Source organism: Castor canadensis, chromosome 4 (assembly GCF_047511655.1).
Source record: "Castor canadensis chromosome 4, mCasCan1.hap1v2, whole genome shotgun sequence".
Taxonomy (NCBI): Eukaryota; Metazoa; Chordata; class Mammalia; order Rodentia; family Castoridae; genus Castor; species Castor canadensis.
In genome coordinates this window covers 103592506-103619802 of record NC_133389.1, presented here as the reverse complement: position 1 = coordinate 103619802, position 27297 = coordinate 103592506, and the positions used below count along the sequence as shown (strand labels likewise).

The 27297-nt window shown below is 35.2% G+C and overlaps 1 protein-coding gene and 1 pseudogene across 15 annotated transcripts in view; one reads left to right on the top strand and one right to left on the bottom strand.

Annotated features, from left to right (window-relative positions):
• Window positions 1-27297, bottom strand: part of Mbd5 (methyl-CpG binding domain protein 5) — a 384589-nt gene that overhangs the window by 204848 nt on the left and 152444 nt on the right. For 11 of the 15 annotated variants that reach the window (XM_074070701.1, XM_074070697.1, XM_074070700.1 and 8 more), the window contains one exon: window positions 5802-5948. The exons of the other annotated variants lie outside the window; for them this stretch is intronic. The gene's annotated coding sequence lies outside the window, so the exon portion shown is untranslated. The remainder of the gene's footprint in view (window positions 1-5801; window positions 5949-27297) is intronic. 15 annotated transcript variants of the gene reach the window in all.
• LOC141422696 (peroxisomal membrane protein PEX13 pseudogene) overlaps window positions 1-27297 on the top strand; it is a 92298-nt pseudogene that overhangs the window by 18566 nt on the left and 46435 nt on the right.

Sequence of the window (27297 nt, the reverse complement as noted above, 5' to 3'; positions counted from 1 at the left end):
GATATTTACTTCACTGCTACTAAAACTCTTTATACTATATAGTCCCTATTCTTTTATTTGCTTTTCTCTCCAAATCTCTTAAGTTTAAATTCTCCTAATTAGGCCTATCAGTATATCTCTAAATAAGTATTTTATTTCCACTTGTTGTAAGGCACTTTATCATCCAAAAGCTTACTACTACTATTGTTTTATCCCAGCTTCTAAAGATTTTGATTCTGTGGATCAAATAATAACTAAAAAGCACACAGTTTATAACTGGGAGAATTGAGATTAAACACTAGAAATAGGGACAAAACATGGGTATGTGTAAAAGGCTCCCCAGGCTATGTGAAGCATAATCTCAGTGGAGGACCACTGCCCTCATACTTTAATTCAAGGCTTAGAAAATCAGTATTATTCCTTACATACACAGTCAACTAATCATTGAATGATACACTCTCTGTGCCCACCCCACCCCTATTTCAACGCTCCTTTGGAAACTGAGATAAAAATATAAACCAATGGCAAAGTCCTACAGCTTACTAAAAAGTCCTGGAGAATACAGAGGACACCTCCACTACCGACGACAGCAAACTATCTCATTTTTGTCTCTGTTTACTTTTTATACCAAAATTAAGGAAAAAGGTAACATGATAGATATATAACTCAGTTGGCTTCAGAATTACTTTTCAAGAGCTTTCTTTTTGTATGCTGTCTCAAGTAGACATACTCTTTATAATGTCCTTCTTTTGACTCATAAACATTTGTTGAGTGCCTACTACACACAAAGAATAATTTGAAGCAGGTTTTATGGTAAGAACAGCATACCCTGGAAATATGATGTACTTCATACAAGAATGGAAAGTCTTAAGGACTTCACAATAGGATTTTATAGTGCTTCACCTCCTTTCCCTTTCAGAAGCCCAAAGAGAGGAAAATAACCATGAAATCATTTTTCAAATACTGAAATAAGAGTGTATAAGTTTTATTACATGAAAAATCTGTGATAATTGCTTATATACATGGACCATGACCAAAAACAATATACAAGCATAAAAATCTACTAATGATCTCTGTATACTAATATATATGCCACATCTCAAGTTAGGTATTAGAAAAGAATCTTCAGTGAAATGTGCTTTATTAGAGAAAACAGTATAATTAATGTTAAAAAATACATGAAGAATATGTTACTTTGAAAGGTCAATCAACAGTTTTTCTCAATTTTAAGGTGAATGTTTTACTCATGAAAATAAAAAACATTCCGAGTTTAAAGAAGTATAGCAGAGAGGAGAAATATTATCTCACTTCACTTCCAAGGTGTAACCATCAGTACAGTCATAAATGCAAAGATGAGACTACCTCTAAAGTGTTTGGGGCATCTCATTTTTTGATATAAGTAATAAACAGTCTTTGATCATAAATTACTATAAATCTATCATTTGAATTCATGTCAAGTAAACAAAAATGATAGCTATTACTTCATAATTTAAAAAACCACAGCTATACATGGGAGAATGAATTATCAAGAAACCATGCTTAAGAAATGGTGTTAAAAATATTTATAAGCAAAACAAGTACATCTACTCACAGAATATGTCTTGTCATAAATGAAATGGCTGCTTTCTAGAGACTGAACAGAAGAAAGTTCTCTATCTTTAAAACTGACTTGTCTTCCTTAATTTTATTTTCAGTTAAAAAACATAAAATGATGTAAGGGGCTGGGTTATGTTCCTCTGAAGGCATGTTCAAATTCTAACTCCAGTATCTATTGATGTGACCCTCTGTGGAGATTCTGTATAGTTCTTGCAGATGTAATCAAGTTAAGATAAAGTCATACTGAATTAGGGTGGGATCTAATCCAATGTCCTAAGAAAAACAGAAGAGACACAGACAAAGGGATAATGCCATGTGATGAGAAAGGCAGAGAATGAAGTCTATAAACCACAGAAAGCCAAGCATTGCTAAAACCTACCTAAGAGAAAGACATACAACAAAACTCTCTCATACAGACTTCAAAGAATATGTTCTTGCTGACAATTTAATTTTGGATGTCTATCCTCAACTGTGAGAGGATAGTTTCTGTGAAGTCGTCAAGTTTGTGGTGATTTATTATAGAAACCTAAGAATTAATGCAAAGAATAAAACCGCCTACTTACTTTTATTTTTTCTAGTGAAAATATCAAATCAGCTACTCAGACTAGACATCTGATTAATGTATAAACAAAAAAATATTACTAGGGGGGAGGTAGAACGGAGAAATGGGAATATAGGAGTCAACTTCCTTGAAGTTCACTCTGCACATGTATGGAATTACCAAAATGAAACCCCCAAGTATTACTAATGATACTAATTTTAAAATATAATAAAAATGAAGAAATACAAAAATATTACTCAAGAAGATCTTCAAATCACTCTGCAAATAATAGTGGTTAATATAAAGTTAAAATTGTAGTGACTCAGTGAACACTCTAAAATTTCTAATAAATTTCGAACATACAGAGTTTGCATGAGACTCAGTTTAACAACTATGGGTATAATGTTTTTTAGTGGTGACTGCTGAATAAATCATCATATTCCCATATCTTTAAACATGCACTTTATGCTTCTTGTTGGGAATCTTCAATGAGAACAAAGTTTTGTAAGCAGTACAACAAATGAGGTAAAAGAATTTTGGCATGAATATATGGGCAAATTCACTATTCTTTGACATAAAGTGAGCTTATTATGAGGAAATCTATTTTTCATTATTTTATAAAAGTAGGGCTGAGAGCATGGTTCAAGCAGTAGAGTACTAGCTTAGCAGAACAGTACCACCAAAAAAAAAATGTATGTTCTATTTTTGGGTTGGGAGCATGGTTCAAGTGGTAGAGTGTCTGTCTATCAAGTGCAAGGCCCTGAGTTCAAACAGTTTTACAGAAAAAAAAAAGAAAGAAAGAAAGAAAGAAAAAGTAGACTAATATGATCAACTTATTGAATTACATATTAGGCCAGTATAAAATACCTAAGCTTTTTATTTGTATTATTGATATTATTTCATCATCAAAATGACATTATTATTAGCACCCACATTTTATTTTATTTTATTTTTATTTATTTTTTTCATTTTTCTTTTATTATTCATATGTGCATACAAGGCTTGGTTCATTTCTCCCCCCTACCCCCACCCCCTCCCTTACCACCCACTCCACCCCCTCCCTCTCCCCCTCCCTCAATACCCAGCAGAAACTATTTTCCCCTTATTTCTAATTTTGTTGTAGAGAGAGTATAAGCAATAATAGGAAGGAACAAGGGTTTTTGCTGGTTGAGATAAGGATAGCTATACAGGGAGTTGACTCACATTGATTTCCTGTGCGTGTGTGTTACCTTCTAGGTTAATTCTTTTTGGTCTAACCTTTTCTCTAGTACCTGTTCCCCTTTTCCTATTGGCCTCAGTTGCTTTAAGGTATCTGCTTTAGTTTCTCGGCGTTAAGGGCAACAAATGCTAGCTAGTTTTTTAGGTGTCTTACCTATCCTCACCCCTCCCTTGTGTGCTCTCGCTTTTATCATGTGCTCAAAGTCCAATCCCCTTGTTGTGTTTGCCCTTGATCTAATGTCCACATATGAGGGAGAACATACGATTTTTGGTTTTTTGAGCCAGGCTAACCTCACTCAGAATGATGTTCTCCAATTCCATCCATTTACCAGCGAATGATAACATTTCGTTCTTCTTCATGGCTGCATAAAATTCCATTGTGTATAGATACCACATTTTCTTAATCCATTCATCAGTGCTGGGGCATCTTGGCTGTTTCCATAACTTGGCTATTGTGAATAGTAGCACCCACATTTTAAAGATACATGAACTGGGAGTCAAAGGGAGCCAATAATCTGTCCAAGGTCACACACCCAGTAAATGGTATAGTTGCAGGTAATCAGTGAGTCTTAATCTGCCCTGTGAATTTGTGTTTTTGGATACCAGGTTTATTGCCTTTTTGACTTTCTAACTCTTAAAAGTTTTTACTAATATAAATTGCAAAGAATCCTAAAACTATTGGAAATGAATGAAATAGTCAGCTGTTTGGATTAGATTATGAGTATCTGTAGCTTATTAATGACATAAATAGAATGAAATTAAAAATGAACAAAGGACTATAACCTTGAAAATGTGAAAGAAATGTTAACTAAAGCCATACGACAGAGATATGTTATAGTGGTTCTAGAATAACTGAAACTCTAAGTATGAAATGTATATGAATTTAAAAAGGAGAATTTTGATAGCAAGTAGCCTATGGAGAAGCATGGTTTATAGGAACTATAAAGAGTGAAGAAATGGTTTAACTTTAGTATTCTAACAAAGAGTGGTTATATCAAACTAAGAAAAGATATAAATAATTTTTAAGGCATAATTCTAAGAAAAGAAATTTTGTAAAGTTACTTAATAGAAGTACCTAAAAGGTTAAAAGACTTTTCCTGCTCCTGAGAGTGTTACACTAAGTTGCATTGCTGTAGGAAGCAGTGGGATCTGCTTGTTTGAAGATACTGACAAACAGAAGGCACATGTTACCAGCAGTTCAGAAAGGTTTAGTTAGGTGTCCCTGCCAGTAGGCAGCCAGAGGGTACCACTCTATGGTTTTATAAGACCATGACCGCATGATAATACTATTGCTACAACCATGGGGAAAGGACAACACAGCTGCTTTTTCTTTGGTGATCAGGATTTGCTGTCAAAATGTTGCAGAATAAATTGAATGTAATTAAATGGAATTTTCCCTCACAGAAAAGCAAAAATTAATTTTGATTCTAGTTACTAAAAGAAAACTCTGAAACTCTATTCGGGGCTTTTAAGACATTTATGGTCTCTTATACTTACAGAACGCATTCTTCTACGTACAACTTAAATATCAGACACGTTTACTGGATGACTTTAGGCCTATGAGTTGAAGTAATACTAAAAAATTCTGAGCATATTTACAGCTTCTGTACTTACATAAAATCCTTTGAAAAATTCAATTTCAGTACATTTTACTTAAAATTTTAAGAGCTTAGTTTTTAATTCACTTTATTTTCATCTATTTAAGTATTTTTCATGAATGTAGAGAAGGTGGCACATTTATAATTTTTAAAATTTTAAATATGGTCAATTTCAGAAAAAAGAGAAATAATTATGGTCAATTTCTTTCTAAGCAATCTATCCCTGTAAAGGTTAATATAACTAATTTCATTTGTCAGTATGGTACTCTTGTCTGCAATCCTGACCCAACTCCTCATCCATAACAATGGTAGCTGCCATATAATGAAAAGTCCAGTGAAATTTTTTGATACAGGATTTTTTACAAAATAAAAATCTGCAAGGGAAACTAAACAATGACTTCCCAAGATTTTGGAACACATCAGAGTACTCGTTAAAGGTAAGAGAGAAAAAAATGCTTAGAATTACTTAAACTAAAGAAAAAAACTGTAAATTGTACAGATAACCCTAAAATAAGTAAAAATATCTAATTTTCCAACATATTTAGTCAATGTATTTATATGACATATGTGTCCACGATAGATACAAAGAGCCCTATTTTCAAATACAGACACTTAATTTTTGCTAATTAAATCCTTATTTTGTTTTTAGGGATTTAATGCTGCCTTATTCTGTTAACACTGCAGGTAGGGGCAAAAGTGGCTTAACATGATTTTGATGGTGCAACAGTGCTAAAAAAGGAAAGAAAGAAATAGCTATGCTTATATAAATTTCCACATTAAAGATATCTTTTTTTCATAAAACTTAAGACTACTTGTTTTTACACAGGTAATAATATAAAACTCATGGGTACAAATACTTCATTGCTTGCCTCCAAAAAATTGTTGACATCCTCTTTGGCCATTTGCCAAGGTGGTCATTCCTCTGTGTTTGATGGAATTAGAGAAGTATCAGGATACTGTGGATGATGTAGAAAAATATTATGTGCTTTTGGTTTCTGGTATTTATTTCCTTGGTCCTGTTAAAGAAGAAACAAGGGTAAATTTGCCAATTTTGAACAAACATTCGTTACTTTATGAGGTTCATTTTTGAGGAAAATTTGAGATTTTTATGAGGTCTCATTTAGAATCATATAATTTTAGAGTCTAGCATAAATGACTTGCTAAATTTATTATTATGGTAAAAAAGAACTATGTCAATCAGGTGATTCAATTTCCATTTTTTTTCACTATAAAAAACTGAATTCCTTCATTGTCCAATTGGAACCAAGTTCACATGAGCCTAGCCTGGAGCAGACCATACTCCAGCTTACAAGCAAATGTCTGAGCAAGAACCAAATGCTTATGGTGATTCACCAGTGAGATTCTGGTTGGTTGTTTTGCAGCAGCTTCCTTCCTTTAGTGAAAATGAATGGCAGAGATTGAGTAACTTGCATAAACTTTAATAGGCAGTTCTGTGGTAGAGCTAGGAAATGAGTCTGGCTCAAGAGTCAATACTCTTAAGCCCTCTGCTATATTACCACTATACTATACTAGCTACAGTATGTGATATTAAACCACTTATTAATATACCAATGGGTGGTCTGATACATATTTAAATTTATAATTATAGCCTCTGTAATTGTCAAAGGATAAAGCTGTTTGCAGGTTGGAATGAAATTGTTTATCTTGAGAAATTAGTAAGAATACAAAAAATACACTATTTTCTGAAGTCAGAGTAATAAGTCTATATAACATATCTTACTAGGTTACCCTGATACCAAACAATAGTCCTCAATGCTGATAGCTCTACTACACGATTATACTCCTAGTCCTGGCTGAGCAATTCAGACATGCATCTGTGATTCAAACTTATCAAGTCAAGTTTCTCTTCTAGTATTTTCAAATTTAGACCCATGCCTGGGAGCTTCCGTCAATGGTTATACTATGGAGAACACTGATGACCTCCACAGCTGCCCTTATTATTTTCCTTCCAACTATAATTTCCATAAGATACTCCCAAATCTTGCCAGAAAATTCCCTTTATATATAAGATTACCCAAATCTGTTTTTCTGCTTGCAAACATAAGAATTTTTACCAAAATAGGCTAAAAAAGGTCCATTGTTCTTTCTGTTGTAATATAAAAGTGTAGAGGAAGAGATCAAAGTTTGCATTTGGTTTTTATCCTATCATAGTAATGCAATTTATAATTATGAGTAGCATGTTCCTTGATACTACTTAAAAAAATTCTTCTATGTTCAAAAACCAGGGTCCAAGGACCCTGAAGGGATCTATGGGCAGAACTATATTTCAGTAAACTTAAAGTAGATTTACTTTATAATCTTATATATTTTATTTTATGCATTTAAAAACATTTTATTTGTAATGAGCTTTCTATACTTTTAATAATGTTAGGCAAGTGAACATGTGGGGTTATTTCTGTTGGTGATATACTCAGAAACTGTTCATGAGACTCAACCATATTCCAGACACTATTTGGGGAGCTGAAGATATAGCAGGGACAAAACAAACTCTGCTTCACAGAGTAGTGGTAGAAAAGAATATGTGTAATATAATTTGACAATTTCATAAATTATTAGTAATGAACAAGGTATATCTACCACAGTAAGAAGAAAAGAGTTGCTTAAAATATGAAGGGTAATGAAGGCAAAATCCTTGTAGGAAACTATGTGTGATCCTTAACCTATATTTAGTCTTCAAAAGTGATACATCAATTATATGTATGGAGTCCTTTCAGAAGTCATCTGCAAGAGCAATAATGAAGTGTAACACCAGCACAATGGCAATAAAGGAAAATGCCAGTGGTAATGTAAAAGTGTTTTCATCTTATAGGTAATTTCAAATCGGCTTTTATAATCATATAAATTCTTAATACTCCTTCATGATGAGCAGGCAAGGAAATGGAGCCTTGGAGGATTGAGAAACTTGACCACTTTGATTAGTGGCACAATCAGGGCTACAGTTTGGTTTCCTCATCTCCCATTTCATTTTCATTGTACCACACTATACCTTCATAACCAACAACAAGTAGTTTTATAATAGGCAATGTTGAAATTCCCTTTACTTCTGTGAGCTATTTATGAAGTAGGAGAAAGAAGCAGTATTATTGGGGTTACATAAAATATACTGGTAGCAAATTGAACATCCTTTGTTATTAGGCATAAGCCAAGATCACTAAGATCTTTGGGATGGTATGACAGATGTGTTACTGGAAGAACTTAAGAATGTATTACTAAAGCAGATTTTTCCAACCAGTGGATTTAACCACCTTAAAGCAGGAGTTGGCAAACTTCAGCCTACAGAATCACATTCAGTCTGCCACCTGTTTTTGTATAATTTGTGAGCCAAGAATGTTTTTTACATTTTTAAATGGCTCAAAAAATGTCAAAAGAAGAAAAAACATTTCACGACACCTAAAAATTATATGAAATTCAAATTTCAGTAGCCATAAATAAAGTTGGAACACAGTCACACGTATTTGTTTATGTAGTGCCTGTGGCTGCTTTCACACACACCAGCAGAGCTGGGCAGCTTCACATGAGCCTTCTAGCTCAAAGCCCACATATTTTCTAACTGGTTTTTTAACAGAAAAAAGAGTTGACCTCTGATCTGGAAGGTTAAACAATGAAAAGTTAAAGGTGGCCATGGCATCTGCTTAAACTTACAATTTGAAAAAAGTAATTAGGTGCATAGTTATTTAAGTATAAATAACTCTTCCCCTAAAACTGAATGAGTTGAGAGTACCTGAGAGATCTGAGTGAATAATTTTCCTTGGGACCCAAGAAGCATGTTCATATATTAACCATTCAGCCAGCCAATCGCGTGGCTGACCTCCAGGATACCATGGTATTTTTGTTATTACACAAATTTAAAATATACTGTCATATAGGTTGTTGGTTAAGAGTAGCACAGAAAAATTGTTGGTGACATACAATAAAATGAAAAATCTATAAGAGAAATGTATAAATTTGCCTCAAGATGACTATCACCACATCTGTAAGCTGCATTTTTTTAAGTGAAAAGAAATCTCTTAAAGTCTCAAATACTTTTAGACTGGGTACTGAAAAGATTATGATGATGATCATATCCAAATTTTTTATTTATTTAAAACCAGGTGACTTAGAAAGTATAAAATATAAAGAACTCTAAAAAAGACCATATCATAAAATCAGTTTTGCTCCTACTTTTTGTGCTGTAAACTAGATTTACTTTTCAATACTCATTTAAATACTCATTTGGCCTCAAAGCTAAGTACTGCTTATTATTGTTGATGATTGAATGCAGGACTTCATGTGTGCTAAACACATACTTTCCCATGTGGCTACATTTTCAGCCCTCAAAAACTGCTTAAAAACCTTCATTTTACATTTATTGTCAGCAAGTCATACACCCAGCGACATGTTAAAGTAAATTAAAGAAAAGGCCACCAATTATGACAGAAGTAAGACAAAGACTTAAAATTGTTGTCAATAAAGATTCCCTTTGAATACAAATAGGTAAAGAAATTGTCAAAATATCCCTATTTGCAGACGATATGATCCTATACCTTAAAGATCCAAAAAATCTACCCAAAAACTCCTAGATACCATCAACAACTACAGCAAGGTGGCAGGATATAAAATCAACATACAAAAATCATTAGCTTTTCTATACACTAATAACAAAAAAATTGAGAATGAATATGTGAAAACAATTCCATTTACAATAGCCTCAAAAAAAATCAAATACCTAGGAGTAAACTAGGAGGATGTGAATGATCTCTACAAGGAGAACTATAAACCCCTGAAGAAAGAGACTGAGGAAGACTACAGAAGGTGGAGAGATCTCCCATGCTCAAAGATTGGTAGAATCAACATAATAAAAATGGCTACACTCCCAAAAGCAATCTACATGTTTAATGCAATTTCCATGAAAATCCCAATGACTTTCAGCACAGAGATTGAAAAATCTACCCTAAAGTTCATTTGGGAACACAAGAGACCACGAATAGCCAAGGCAATACTCAGCAAAAAGAACAACGCTGGAGGTATCACAAACCCGACTTCTAACTATATTACAAAGCAATAGCAATAAAAACAGCATGGTACTGGCACAAAAACAGACATGAAGACCAGTGGAACAGAATAGAGGACCTGGATATGAATCCACACAACTATACCCACCTTAATTTTGACAAAGGTGCTAAAAATATACAATGGAGAAAAGACAGCCTCTTCACAAAAGTTGTTGGGAAAACTGGTTAGCTGTCTATAAAAAACTGAAACTAGATCCATGTTTATCACCCTGTACTAGTATCAACTCAAAATGGATGAAGGACCTTAATATTAGACCCCAAACTCTAAAGCTGGTACAGGAAAGAGTAGGAAACACTTTGGAAGTAACAGGTATAGGCAAGGACTTTGTCAAGAGAACCCCAGCAGTCCAGCAACTAAGAGAAAGGATAGACAAATGGGACTTCATAAAACAAAAAAGCTTCTGCACAACAAAAGAAATAGTCTCTAAACTGAAGAGGCCACCCACAGAGTGGGAGAAAATATTTGCCAGCTACACATCAGACAAAGGGCTGATAACCAGAATATACAGGGAAATTAAGAAACTAAACTCTCCTAAAATCAATGAACTAATAAAAGAAGAAATTCAAATCGCCAAAAAAATACATGAAAAAATGTTCACCATCTCTAGCCATAAAAGAAATGCAAATCAAAACCACACTAATATTCCACCTCGCTCCTGTTAGAATAGCCATCATTAGACACACCACCAACAACAGGTGTTGGTGAGGATGTGGGAAAAAGGAACCCTAGTCCACTGCTAGTAGGAATGTAAACTAGTACAACAACTCTGAAAAAAAATTTGGAGGCTTTTTAAAAATTTAAACGTAGATCTGCCATATGATCCAGCAATCTCACTCCTGGGGATATATCCAAAGGAATGTGACAAAGGCTACTCCAGAGGCATCTGCACACCCATGTTTATTGCAGTACTATTCACAATGGCTAAGGTATGGAAACAGCCAAGATGCTCCACTACTGGCAAATGGATTAAGAAAATGTGGTATTTATATACAATGGAATTCTACTCAGCCATGAAGAAGAATGAAATCTTATCATTCACAAGTAAATGGATGGAACTGGAGAACATCACCCTGAGCGAGGTTATCCAGGATCAGAAGACCAATAACTGTATTTTTTCCCTCATATGTGGACTTTAGATCAAGGGCAAATACAGCAAGGTGATTGGACTTTGGTCACATGACAAGGCGAGAACACACAAGGGAGGTATGAGGATAGGTAAAAAACCCAAAAAACATGATAGCATTTGATGTCCTCAATGCAAAGGAACTAATGCAGAAACTTAAAGCGACAGTGGACAATAGGAGAAGGGGATCAGGAACTAGAGAAAAGGTCAGTTTGAGAAGAATTAATTTAGAAGGTAACACACATGTACATGGAAGCAATACTAGGATCTCCCTGTATAGCTATCCTTATTTCAACTACCAAAAACGCTTTGTCCTTCTTATTATTGTTTATAGTCTCTCTTCAACAAAATTAGAGATAAGGGCAGAACAATTCCTGCCTGGAAGGGAGGGGGTAGGGAGGAAGAGGTAGAGGGCAGGAGGAAAGGGAGGGAGTGGGGGGCGGGTGGGATGGGGTAGTAGGGGGAAGAAATGACCAAATATGCACATATGAATAAATGAAAAAAAAAAGAGAAAAAAAAAAGATTCCTTTTGTTTAGAGCTATAAAAAGAAGAAAGGAAGGACCCAGTGGATGTTTACCTGGAAAAAAATAAAATGAAAATTTTTTTCTAGAAATGATCAAATCCTCATTTGCTTTTAATTTCCAGGTATATATAATCCCTCATTCAAAAGCTTAAGTCCATATCAATTTTTAAATAAACACACATATAAAACACAACACATACATTTTTGTTGTTTAAAATATATATCAAAGTCTTTTTTATACCAAATTATAATTTGTCATTAAAGATTACTAATGATTCAAAAATAATGGACTTCCATAGGTGATAAACAAATATAATATACTGATAAAATGGGATATTATTTGGCCATGAAAATGTATGAATTCTGACAAACAGTACAACGTAGATGAACCCTGAATATATACTAAGGGAAAAAAGAGGGGAACACATATTGATTCCATTTATATGAAACGTTTATAGTAGGCAAATCCACAGAGACATGAAGTGGACTAGTGGTTGCTGAAGTTGAAAGTAGAGGGCAATGAGTGTAGGGTTCACTTCTGAGGTGATGAATATTTTACAATTGATAGTGGTAAACGATACATAGCACTGCAAATATATTAAATTGTACAAATTATAATTATAAATTTTATGGCCTATAAAATATACCTCAATAAAGTTATTAAATTTCTTTTAAAAAGTCATATTTTATCAGAGAAACTTCAAATTCTAAAGTATTTAAAATAAACTCCCAAGATGGATTATAATAGAGAAATATTTCTGTCTGTACTTTGAATGATCACAATGACCCTTATACCATCCACTCAAAAGAAATTAGTAATAGAATTCTTCAGACACTTCAGATTTAAAAATCTTAACACAAAAAATCTAAACAAGTAATTAGTATGAATAAAAAAATAGAGGAAAGGAATGAAATAATATAATGAGGCTGAGCTAAAGTATAGTATATTCTTATTTCAATATTACAAAAATTGACATTTTCAATCAAAGGTTGAAAATCATCATAAAAAGTTAATCTTGCAAGTTTTTCCTAGTCCAAGGTCCAAATTTTTATTCATTACAACTCAACTTAGGAAGTGTTTATAAATGAATCTAAAGTTGCCACAATGGGCTCACTTTAAACAATGGTTTTTAAAAACTAGAAAAAAGTTTAAATCGAAGATTCAACTAGAAGACTGAAAGAATGAAGAAACTACAATATGTCTTATTATGAACAAGTTTTAACATGCAAAAGGTGAATTATAGAAGGACAAAGAAGAAAGAAAGAAAGAGAGGGAGGGAGGGAGAGGGAGAAAGGAAGGAAGGAAGGGAGGGAGGCAGGAAGGGAAGGAAGGAAAGAAGGATGGAAAGAGGAAGGAAGGAAAGAAGGAAGCAAGGAAGGAAGGAAGGAAGGAGGGAGGGAGGGAGAGAGGGATGGATGGAGTGAGGAAGGGAGGAAAGAAAGCGACAGCAAAGTAAACCCAAATCTATGTTCACTCATTTGGGTCCCAGAACGTTGTAGCAGTTTTGAAGGAAGATGTTACTCAGTAGAATCCATAAACTGGCTGATGATTCAGATATAAAGATTTGCTGAATGATCGCTTCTAATGGCAGATCACAGTTGGCAATGAGTAATCAAGAGTTTAGTAGATTAGGAAAACTAACACTGAATTAAAAACTGCGTAGTCTCTTATATACATATAAAAGAGTGAACTATCTAAGGACAAGATTTTTTAAACATTAAATAATAAAACATGGTTACAATTGAAAGCTTTTTTCAATGGTTAGAATTGACTATTGTTTTTTTCAAGAAAGCAAGATATTTTTCTTCTAATTCTGTTCCTTATTTATTTATTGTGTGCTGGGGGTTGATCCCTGCAGCGTCCCTGTTTTATTTTTAAAATTTTTTTTAGGACAAACAAAATACTTCCATGATCACACACAAAAAAAGAAGACATTTAAAGGAATCCTACACAAAAAAGAGGAACATAAATGCAACCATAAAATATGGAAAAGAATAAAGTCCAGTAGACAAGTAGAAAAGCAAATGAGGATTAGCAAAGAATCAAATACTAAGAAAAACAAGAAAATGTCAGGGACGACTACATACCTTTCAATAATAACTTTGAATGTTCATGGTCTCAGTTCTCTAGTCAAAAACACAGACTGGCAGATTGGATTGAAAACAAGACCCAAGCATTTATTGCCTATAAGAAGTGCACCTCACTGGCAAAGACAAACACAGGCTTAATGTGAAAGGATGGAAAACATATTCCAAGAAAATGGAGTCTGAAAGCAAGCAGAAGTAGCTATTTTTATAGCTGATAAAACAGCATTCAAATAAAAACTAGTCAAAAGAGATGCAGAAGGACACTTCAAATTGATAAAGGGAGAAATTCAAGAGGATACAATAATTATAAATATATATGAACTAAACATTGGTGCATCCACCTTCATAAAACAAAAGTATTGGACATAAAAGCAAGATGGACCCAAACACAATAATAGTTGGAGACTTGAATACCTTACTCTCACCAGCAGACAGGTCATCCAGACCCCCCCAAAATAACAACAATAACAACAACAACAAAGAAACTTCAGAATTAAAGGAAACTATAAACCAATCAAATGGATTTAATAGTTATCTACAGAATATTCTTCCTAACAGCTGCAGAATACATATTTTTCTAAGTAGGCCATAGAACTTTCTCCAAAGTGGATCATATTTTAGGATGTACATCTGTAAGTCTTAAATATAAGAAAACTGAAACAACCTCTTCTATTTTATTAGGCAACAATGGAATAAAACTCTAAGTCAATAGCAAAAGAAAATACAGAAATATTCAAGTATATGGAGTCTGAACAATATAATCTTGGTGATCAGTGGGTCAACAAAGAAATAAGTGGGGAAAACAAAATATTCTCAGAATCAAGTCAAAATGAACACACAGTCCACCTTTAGGACATAGCAAAGGCTAAGAGGAAAGTTTACATATGAGTGTCTACATAAAAAAATCAGAGAGATGTAAAGAATAGCTTAATGGTGCATATTAAGGTCTTAGAAAAACATGAGCAAGCCATAAATAGAATATTATATTAAAGATCAGAGCAGAAATAAGCAAAATGGAAATGAAAAAAATAACTCAATGAGACAAAGACTTGGTTCTTTAAAAAAATAAGTAAGATTGACAAATCCAGAGCCAAACTAATAAAGAAATACAAAAAAGAGAAGATACATAAAAATAAAACTAGAGATGAAAAAGGTATTCACAATGAATACCAATAAAACTCAGAAGCTCATCAAGGAATACATCAAAAACACATATTCCAAAAAACTGGAAACTCAAGAAGAAATGGGTAAATTTCTAGACACATATGACTGACTTGTATTGAACCAAGAGGATATAAACCACTTAAAGAGATGTATAACAGTCAATGAAATTAAAGCAGTAACTAAGAGTCTCCTAACAATGAAAATCCTTGGAATGAATGGATTCACTGTGGAATTTGAAAAGAAGGAAGAACTAATACCAATGTTCTTCAAATTATTCCATAAAACAGAAAGTGAAAGAATGCTGCCAAACTCATGATATGAAGCCAGTTTTACCCTGACACCTCCACCACCACCACAACAAAAAGAAAATTATACAGACAGGTGTTTGGCTCATACCTATAATTCCAGCTAATCAGGAGGCAGAGATTAGGAGAATCACAATTTGAGACCAGCCTACCCCAAAACTTGTTGAGACCTCATCTCAACCAACAAGGTACACTTAATAACATGCCTGCTATTCCAGTTATGTGGAAAGGGTAAGTAGGAAGATTGTGATCCAGGCCAGGCCAGGCAAAAACACCAGACCCTACCTCAGAAATAACAACCAAAGCCAAAAAGGGCTGGGGTGTGGCTCTTGTGGTAGTGCACCTGCAGGCACAAGGCCCTGAGTTCAAACCCCAGTACCACCAGAAGAAAAGAAAATTGTGACAAATTTCCTTGACGAGTATAAATGCAAAAATTCTCAATAAAACACTTGTAAACCATATTGAACAACACATCAAAAAGATCATATATATCATGATTAAGTTGGTTTCATTCCAGGGATGCAAGGATAGTTCAAATACATAAATCAATAAACAAAAATATCATGTAGACAGAATAACGGACAAAAATCACGTGATTTTCTCAACAGATGTGGAAAGAGCCTTGGACAAATTTCTACATTCCTTCACGATAAATGCTCTGAAGAATGTAGGAACAGAAGGAACATACCTCAACCTAATAAAGACTATAGATGGCAAACCTGTAGCCAACATCACACTAAATTGGAAAAAACTGAAACTGTTTCTTCTAAAGTTAGGAATGAGACAAGGTGTTCACTGTCTCCATTCTTATTCAATACATTGTTTGAATTCCTAGACAGAGCAATAAGGCAAAAGAAAGAAATACAAGGGATACAAATAGGAAAAGCAGCACTCAAATGATCCTATTTGCACATGATATGACTCTATACTTAAACGACCTTGAAGATGTCAACAAAAAACTCTTAGATCTGATAAACACTTTCAGCAAAGTTAACATACAAAATTCACAGTAGTTTTTCTATATGCCAATAATGAACAAAGTAAGAAAGACATTAGGAAAACAACCCCAATTGCCTCAAAAAGAAAAAAAAAAACTAAGAATAAACTTTCCAAATACATTAAAGGCCTCTATAATGAAAACTAAAATACTGAAGAAAGAAATTGAAGAAGACACTAGAAGAACCTCCTATGTTCATGGGTAGGCAGAATTAATATTATGGAAATAGCTATGCTAACAAAAGTAACCCACAGATTCAATGCAATCCTCATCAAAACCCTAATGTTATTTCTTATTGAAATAGAAAAATTAATCCTAAAATTCATATGGAGGCCTAATATACTCTGAATGGCTGAAGCAATCCTGAGCAAAAAGAACAATGCTGGAGATATTGCAATACCTGACTTCAAATTATACTACAGAACCATAGTAAACAAACAAAAACAGCTCTGGTGCACACACAGAGAAAAGACACATACATCAGTGGAATAAAATAGAAGACCAAGAAATTAACTCACACTGTTATAGCCACCTGATTCTTAACAAAAATGGTAAGGAAAGACAGTCTCTTTGAGAAATAGTGTTGGGAAAACTGGATATCTGCACACAGAAGACTGAAACCTCATTTCTCACTCTGTACAAAAATTAATTCAAAGAGGACAGACCTTAGAGTAAGACCTGAAACTTTGAAACTACTGTAGGAAAAATGGGAAACTCTAGAAGATATAGGCATAGGCAATGACTTTCTAAATAGGACTCTGATTGCCCAGGATATAAGAGCAAAAACTGACAAATGGATTGCATCAAATTAAAACACTCTGCATATCAAAGGAAATAATTAACAGAATGAAGAAACACTGATAGAATGGGAGAAATTCTTTGACAGTTATTCATCAAAGATTAGTATCCAGACTCTTTACAAAGAGGTAAAAAGAATTAAGCACCAAAGGAACAAACAATCCAATGAATAAATGGGCAGATATATTGTATGACAGATCTCAGGAGAAGCACAAATGCCAAATAAACACATGAAGAAATGCTCAACATCCTTAACCATAAAGGAAATGCAAATCAAATGACACTGAGATTCTATCACACCCCAGTCAGAATGGCTATCAAGAAAATAAACAACAAATGCTAGCAAGGATGTGGGAAAAAAGGAAGCTGTTAGGTGGGAATGTAAAACAGTACAACTATTGGAAATAAATATGGAGGTTTCTCAAAAAATTATAATTGCATATGACCTGCTATACCACTCTTGGATATTTCCCTGAAGGTAATACAATAGAGATATTTGTAAACTCTTATTTATAGCAGACTATCTACAATAGCCAAACTATGGAAATAGCCTATGTGTCATCAACCAAGGAATGAAGAAAGAAAATGTGGTATAAACACACAATGCAACACTACTCAGCCATAAATAAGAAATTAAATTTTGTCATTTGCAGGAAAACGGAGGCAACTAGAGATTATGTTGAGCAGATAATCCAACCTCATAAAGACAAATATCCCATGGTTTTTTTTTGTCATTTGCATAATCCAGACCTAAAAAAATGCAACATGAATGTAAAAGGAGGACTGTAGTGTTGGGGGAGAATTCCACTGATGGTAGGGGGAGAGGGTAAATGGAAAAACATTGCATATATGTATGAAAACAGCATAATGAAATTCTCTGAAAACTAAAATTAAGGGGAGGCAGGAGAGGTGGGAAGAAAAAGTAACAGCGGGAATCAGTATGACCAAAGTACCATATATGCATGTATAGAAATATCACAATGAAATTCTTTTCTATAGTTCACAGGTGCTAATAAAAATTTTAAAATTATACATGTTTATGGGGTACCATGTATGACTGAATGAACATATATATTGTGTAATACTCAAATAAGGGTAAGTCTATGTATCTGCAACAGTTACCATTTCTTTGAGGTAAAAACATTTGGAGTTCTTCCTTCTCAGGTTTAGAAATCCATAGCACACTATTATTATCTATAGAAATTCCACTGCGCAACAGAATACTAGAACCTAGAGTACCTATTGACCAACCATTCCCCATTCTTCCCACCCTCCCTATTCCCAGTCTCTGGTAGCCATTACTCTACTCTAATATTCTATGAGACTCTTTTTTTAAATTTTAGAATCCACATATGATGCAAATTATGCAGTAGTTTTCTTCTTGTTCATGGTTATTTCTCATGTTTTCCTATTCTCTGTTGTTGCAAATGACAGGATATCATCCTTTTTATGGCCAAATAGTATTTCACTTATCAATCTATCTATCTATGACATATCTTTTTTCATCAACTATGATATTTTCATTTCTTGGTTACTGTGAATAGTGCTACTACAATAAATACGGGAGTGCAGATGTTTCTTTGATACACTAATTTCATTTCCCTTGGCTACATCCTAGTAGTGGGATTCCTGGATCATATGCTAGTTATATTTTTAATGTTTTGAGGAATTTTGACACTATTCTATACAATGGCTGCACTAATTTACATTACCAGTAACTGTGCAAGGGCTCTCATTTGTCTACATCCTTGCCAGCACTTGTTATCCTTTTGTTTGTTTTTGGTAGCAGCCATTCTAAATGGAGTGATGCAAATCACATTGATTTGCATTTCCCTGATGATTAGTGATGTTGAGAATTTTTTTCATATACCCACTGGCTGGCCATTTAGATTTGTTCTTTTGAGAAATGTCTATTTAAGTCTATTGGCCATTTTTAATGAAACTGTATTTTGGGGGGATACTGAATTATTTCCATTTTGGGGTATTACTTAGTTTTTAGAAGTATATGTTGCAACTATTTTTTCCCAGTAGGATGGCTGTATTTTTACTTTGCGTTTCCTTTCCTGTGCACAAGCTTTTTAGTTTGACATAATCTCATTTATCTATTTTTGCTTTTGCTTCCTGTAGTTTTAGGATCTTATAAAAAAATCTATGCCCATTTCAATATCCTGAAGTATTTCCCACATTTTCTTCTAGTATTTTCATAGTTTCAAGTGTTATACATTAGTCTTCAATCCATTTTAGTTATTTTTTATATGGTAAGAGATTCCTCTGCATGTTGGTAACCAAAATTCTGAACATTACTTATTGAAGAGTCTGCTTTTTCCTCAACATATATTCTCAGCACCTTTGTTGAATAACAGTTGGATGGAGATCAGTGGGTTTAGTTCAAGAATGTCTATACTGTTCTTTTTTCCCCCCAATATCATCCTTTGTTATAGCTTTGTATCATATATTGAACTCAGGTTGTGTAATGCCTTCTGCATCAGAATTCTAGCTGGGAATGAAAAGCAAAGAAAAACTCATGCCTAGGGTGAGAAGAAATCTACATGTTGTTTTGTTTATAATCTCTTTTCTTCATTAACACAAATTATGCGGGGATTCCAAGATGGCGGCTAGAGGGAGGAAGCAGAAAGTGAGCCTCCTATAGTGAAATCTTGGAGAGACGACGGAGACACACTTTGCAGGAATAATCACTGAGAAGAGGCATAACTTTGACCCCTCCACACCTCCAGCTGGCACAGAGAATCTCCATTTCACCTTGAACGGAGAAACAAGGAGGGCCCCCAGGCCGCCAGTTGCCGGCGCACAGTCAGCTTGGGAATATATGGACCAGGTGAGCTTCGCGGTACAGTGGTACTCCCACAGACAAGCCTGGGCCAAAGCGGCATAGCCCCCTGGACAGACTGACCTCCACCCGGGGAAAAAAGAGAAACTGAGTAATAAGCAATAAGAGCAATAAAGACACGCGAGAAAGAGGGTGGAGCACGTTGAGCACTGAAGATTGGGGGAAGGGAACCCTTCCTGGGACTGTAAATAAACAAGCTGGGCAGGCCAGAGAGGCTCTGGTGGGAGCGGGGGTGGGGCATGTGCCCAGCAACCAGGAGCGGGAAAGCTGGTGAGAGTAGCGGAGGGAGGAAAACTCCACAGGAGAGGAGGGAAGACCCACTTCCCATGTGAACTGTAAACAAACATGGCGGCTGGCAGGAGCAGCAGCACCACCCAGTAATCAGGAGCAGGAAAGCTTGTGAAAGTGGTGGTGGGAGGAAAACTATACAGGAGAGGGGGGAAGACCCACCTCCAACATGAACTGTAAATAAACACACAGGCCTGACAACGCAGGTGCAGTGTCACCTTTCCCAGTGCTTGGAAAGGGGAAAGCCTGTAGCAGAGGCTCCCGCACAGGAGAACGCTGAACAAACAAAAGCCTGCGGGGCCAGGTGAGTGCTAAGCTCACCCCAGAGATGTGCATAAACAACACCTCCAGCAACAGCAGGCTGACAGCAGCAGGCAGGCAAGCCACAGCTGCAGATACCATTCTCAGAACTGTCTCCAGACTCTTTTTTTTGTTTTTCTCCCTACCTTTGATGAGAGAACAACCGAATTACACCTGCAAGCAGAAAAACTTACTGAAACTGTATTGCATTTGAACTTGGGACACTTGGTGGGTTTTTTTTTTTTTGTGTGTGTGTATGTAGTTTTGTTCTACTTTATGTGTCCCCTTTCATGAGACAACTACAGAACAACATCTGAGGCACCATCTCCAGGATTGGAGACTGAGATGGACACCCAAATTATTAAGACTGAACCTTCATTGCATTTGAACTTGGAGGTTTTTTGTTTTTTTGTTTTTTTTTTTAATTTTCTATTTTCCATTTTATTTTAATTCATTTTTATATATAGATGTTTAGTTCATTTACTTATTTTTATTTTTATTCTTATCTTTTTTTAATTTTTGATTTTCAATCCTCTCTCTGTCTCTCTAATGTCTGTTCAGCTTACTGTCTGTCAATTAGCACACTAACGCTCCCTATTTATACCTTTGAAACTTTCTTGTCTGAAACCTTGTTCTGCTTTCTCCCTCTTGTCTGTGTATTTGTTTCCCCTTTTCTTTAACTTCTTGCTTTCCATCTCAGCTTACCCTTCCATTCTAAATATTACCATTGTTATTATTACAAGCCAGAAAATACTTAATTGTACACAGTACAGGGACAGTAACAACACCAAAGACAATGACGGGAAGACAGAAAAAACAGGGAAACCAGTTTCCCCACAGCAAAAAATTACTACAGGAACCAGAGGATCCAGAATCCAACAAAATGAAGATAAACTATGCCAAAGGACCCAATGAAGCCCACAGGAATAATTTAAAAGAAGACATACTACAAGTACTCAATGAAATTTTATAGAGATGATACTGGATAGGGTCAACCAAAATGTACAGGAGACACTCAAGAAATTCCAAGACAACAAAAATAGAGAATTTGAAAAAGCAAAAGAAGAAATAAAGGAAACCATAGAAGCACTGTATAAACACCAAAGTGAAAGAGAGAACACAATGAATAAATGGATAAATGAACTCAGGAAAAAAATAGACAACATTAAAGAGGAACCCACCCAGGATATGGAAAACCTCAGAAAAAAGAACGAAATAGAACTGAAAAACAAAATGGAAGGCCAATCCAGCAGAATAGAACAAACAGAAGAGAGAATCTCAGAACTTGAAGATGAAATGGTAATTAAAGGAAAAACCGAAGAACTATTAATTAAACAACTCAAGACCTGTGAAAAGAAAATGCAAGAACTCACCGACTCCATCAAAAGACCAAACTTGATAATCATGGGCATCGAAGAAGGAGAAGAGGTGCAAGTGAAGGGAATGCGTAATCTATTCAACAAAATAATAACAGAAAATTTCCCAAATCTAGAGAAAGATATTCCCATACAGATGCAAGAGGCCTCCAGGACACCAAACAGACCAGATCAAAATAGAACTACTCCACGACATATCATCATTAAAACAACAAGTTTAGAAACTAAGGAAAGAATATTGAAGGCTGTAAGAGAGAAAAAAGAAGTAACATACAAAGGTAAACCCATGAAAATCACAGCAGACTTCTCAACAGAAACATTAAAAGCAAGAAGAGCATGGGGTGAGATCTTCCGGGCACTGAATGAAAATAACTTCAACCCCAGGATACTCTACCCAGCAAAACTATCATTCAAAATAGATGGAGCAATAAAAGTCTTCCATGATAAGCAGAAACTAAAACAATATGTGACCACAAAGCCACCACTACAAAAGATTCTTCAAGGGATTCTGCACACAGAAAGTAAAACCCAAATTAACCATGAAAAGACAGGCAGCAGCAAACCACAGGAAAAGAAAAAGCAAGAGAGTAGAGAGTAATCTCAACTTAGGTACACACAATCAAACCTTCAAACAATTAAGACAACTACATGACAGGAATCACCACATATCTATCAGTACTAATGCTTAATGTTAACGGACTTAATTCACCCTTCAAAAGGCACTGCTTGATGAAATGGATTAAAAAGGAAGATCCAACAATTTGTTGCTTACAGGAGACCCATCTCACCGACAGAAATAAGCATATGCTTAGGATGAAAGGCTGGAAGAAGATTTACCAAGCCAATGGCCCCAGAAAACAGGCAGGAGTAGCAATACTTACCTCTGACAAAGTAGACTTCAAACCTACATTGATCAAACGAGATAAAGAAGGACATTCCATACTAATAAAACGGGAAATAGACCAAAAGGAAATAATAATTATCAACCTGTATGCACCCAATGTCAACACACCCAATTTCATCAAACATACCCTGAAAGACCTAAAAGCATATATAAATGCCAACACAGTGGTTGTGGGAGACTTTAACACCCCATTATCATCAATAGATAGGTCATCCAAACAAAAACTCAATAAAGAAATCCAAGATCTAAAATATGCAATAGATCAAATGGACCTAGTTGATGTCTACAGAACATTTCATCCAACTTCTACACAATATACATTCTTCTCATCAGCCCATGGAACCTTCTGCAAAATAGATCATATCTTAGGGCACAAAGCAAGTCTCAGCAAATATAAGAAAATAGAAATTATACCGTGCATACTATCTGATCACAATGCAGTAAAAGTAGAACTCAACAAAAGTAAAGACAAAAAACATGCAAGCAGCTGGAAACTAAATAACTCATTACTTAATGAAGAATGGATCATCGATGAAATAAAAGAGGAAATTAAAAAGTTCCTGGAAGTCAATGAAAATGAAAACAACCTACCGGAACCTATGGGACACAGCTAAGGCAGTCCTGAGAGGAAAGTTTATAGCCATGACTGCATATAGTAAAAACACTGAAAGATCCCAAATCAATGACCTAATGCTACATCTCAAACTCCTAGAAAAACAAGAACAAGCAAATCCCAAAACAAATAGAAGGAGAGAAATAATAAAAATAAGAGCTGAAATCAACGAAATAGAAACCAAAAAAACCATGCAAAGAATTAATGAAACAAAAAGTTGGTTCTTTGAAAAAATAAACAAGATCGATAGACCCCTGGCAAACCTGACTAAAATGAGGAGAGAAAAAACCCAAATTAGTAGAATCAGGAATGCAAAAGGGGAGATAACAACAAACACCATGGAAGTCCAGGAAATCATCAGAGACTACTTTGAGAACCTATATTCAAATAAATTTGAAAATCTAAAAGAAATGGACAGATTTCTAGATACATATGATCATCCAAAACTGAAACAAGAGGACATTAATCACCTGAATAGATCTATAACATAAAATGAAATTGAAGCAGCAACCAAGAGTCTCCCCAAAAAGAAAAGTCCAGGACCTGATGGATTCTCTGCTGAATTCTATCAGACCTTTAAAGAAGAACTGATACCAACCCTCCTTAAACTGTTCCATGAAATAGAAAGGGAAGAAAAACGGCCAAACACATTTTATGAAGCCAGTATTACACTTATCCCAAAACCAGGCAAAGACATCTCCAAAAAGGAGAACTATAGGCCAATCTCCTTAATGAACACTGACGCAAAAATCCTCAACAAAATAATGGCAAACCGAATTCAACAACACATCAAAAAGATTATTCACCATGACCAAGTAGGCTTCATCCCAGGGATGCAGGGGTGGTTCAACATACAAAAATCAATAAACATAATAAACCACATTAACAGAAGCAAAGACAAAAACCACTTGATCATCTCAATAGATGCAGAAAAAGCCTTTGATAAGATCCAACATCATTTCATGATACAAGCTCTAAGAAAACTAGGAATAGAAGGAAAGTTCTTCAACATTATAAAAGCTATATATGACAAATCTACAGCCAGCATTATACCTAATGGAGAAAAACTGAAACCATTCCCTCTAAAATCAGGAACCAGACAAGGATGCCCACTATCTCCACTCCTATTCAACATAGTACTGGAATTCCTAGCCAGAGCAATTAGGCAAGAAGAAGGAATAAAAGGAATACAAATAGGTAAAGAAACTGTCAAAATATCCCTATTTGCAGATGACATGATCCTATACCTTAAAGGCCCAAAAAACTCTACTCAGAAGCTTCTAGACATCATCAATAGCTATAGCAAGGTAGCAGGATATAAAATCAACATAGAAAAATCATTAGTATTTCTATACACTAACAATGAGCAAACGGAAAAAGAATGTATGAAAACAACTCCATTTACAATAGCCTCAAAAAAAATCAAATACCTAGGTGTAAACCTAACAAAAGATGTGAAAGACCTATACAAGGAAAACTATACACTTCTGAAGAAAGAGACTGAGGAAGTCTATAGAAAGTGGAGAGATCTCCCATGCTCATGGATTGGTAGAATCAACATAGTAAAAATGTCGATACTCCCAAAAGTAATCTATATGTTTAATGCAATTCCCATCAAAATTCCAATGACATTCATTAAAGAGATCGAAAGATCTACCGTGAAATTTATATGGAAACACAAGAGGCCACGAATAGCCAAGGCAATACTCAGTCAAAAGAACAATGCAGGAGGTATCACAATACCTGACTTCAAACTATATTACAAAGCAATAACAATAAAAACAGCATGGTACGGGCACAAAAACAGACATGAAGACCAGTGGAACAGAATAGAGGACCCAGATATGAAGCCACACAACTATAACCAACTTGTCTTTGACAAAGGAGCTAAAAATATACGATGGAGAAAAGACAGCCTCTTCAACAAAAACTGCTGGGAAAACTGGTTAGCAGTCTGCAAAAAACTGAAACTAGATCCATGTATATCACACTATACCAAGATTTACTCAAAATGGATCAAGGATCTTAATATCAGACCCCAAAGTCTTAAGTTGATAAAGGAAAGAGTAGGAAATACTCTGGAGTTAGTAGGTATAGGTAAGAACTTTCTCAATGAAACCCCAGCAGCACAGCAACTAAGAGATAGCATGGATAAATGGGACCTCATAAAGCTAAAAAGCTTCTGTTCATCAAAAGAAATGGTCTCTAAACTGAAGAGAACACCCACAGAGTGGGAGAAAATATTTGCCAACTATACATCAGACAAAGGACTGACAACCAGAATATATAGGGAACTTAAAAAACTAAATTCTCCCAAAACTAATGAACCAATAAAGAAATGGGCAAGTGAACTAAACAGAACTTTCTCAAAAGAAGAAATTCAAATGGCCAAAAAACACATGAAAAAATGCTCACCATCTCTAGCAATAAAGGAAATGCAAATTAAAACCACACTAAGATTCCACCTCACCCCTGTTAGAATAGCCATCATCAGCAACACCACCAATAACAGGTGTTGGCGAGGATGTGGGGAAAAAGGAACCCTCTTACACTGTTGGTGGGAATGTAGACTAGTACAACCACTCTGGAAAAAAATTTGGAGGCTACTTAAAAAGCTAGACATGGATCTATCATTTGATCCAGCAATACCACTCTTGGGGATATACCCAAAAGATTGTGACACAGGTTACTCCAGAGGCACCTGCACATCCATGTTTATTGCGGCACTATTCACAATAGCCAAGTTATGGAAACAGCCAAGATGCCCCAGCACTGACGAATGGATTAAGAAAATGTGGTATCTATACACAATGGAATTTTATGCAGCCATGAAGAAGAACGAAATGTTATCATTCGCTGGTAAATGGATGGAATTGGAGAACATCATTCTGAGTGAGGTTAGCCTGGCCCAAAAGACCTAAAATTGTATGTTCTCCCTCATATGTGGACATTAGATCAAGGGCAAACACAACAAGGGGATTGGACTATGAGCACATGATAAAAGCGAGAGCACACAAGGGAGGGGTAAGGATAGGTAAGACACCTAAAAAATTAGCTAGCATTTGTTGCCCTTAACGCAGAGAAACTAAAGCAGATACCTTAAAAGCAACTGAGGCCAATAGGAAAAGGGGAACAGGTACTAGAGAAAAGGTTAGATCAAAAAGAATTAACCTAGAAGGTAACACACACACACAGGAAATCAATGTGAGTCAATGCCCTGTATAGCTATCCTTATCTCAACCAGCAAAAACCCTTGTCCCTTCCTGTTATTGCTTATATTCTCTCTATAACAAAATTAGAGATAAGGGCAAAATAGTTTCTGCTGGGTATTGAGGGGGGAGAGAGGGAGGGGGCGGAGTGGGTGGTAAGGGAGGGGGTGGGGGCAGGGGGGAGAAATTAACCAAGCCTTGTATGCACATATGAATAATAAAAGAAAAAGAAAAAAAAAAAAGAAAAAAAATCCCTGGTCATAAAGGAAATGCAAATCAAAACCACATTAAGATTCTATGACACTCCTGTTAGAAAAGCTATCATAAGAACACAAGCAACAACAAATGTTGGTGAGGGTACAGAAGAAAAAGGAACCCTCATATACTGCTGGTGGGAATGTGAATTAGTACAACCAGTATGGAAAACAATATGGAGGTGCCTCAAAAAACTAAAAATAGAACTGCCATATGATCCACCAATACCACTCCTAGTGATACACCCGGAGGAATGTGAGTCAGGTTACAACAAAGACACCTGCACACCCATGTTTATTACAGTATTATTTATAATAGCTAAGCTATGGAAATAGCCAAAATGCGCCACTACTGATGAATGGATTAAGAAAATGTGGTATTATATACAATGGAATTTTACTCAGCCACAAAGAAGAATGAAATTTTGTCATTTGCAGGTAAACAGATGAAACTGGAGAACATCATCTTAAGTCAAGTTAGTCAGGCTCAGAAGGCTAAAA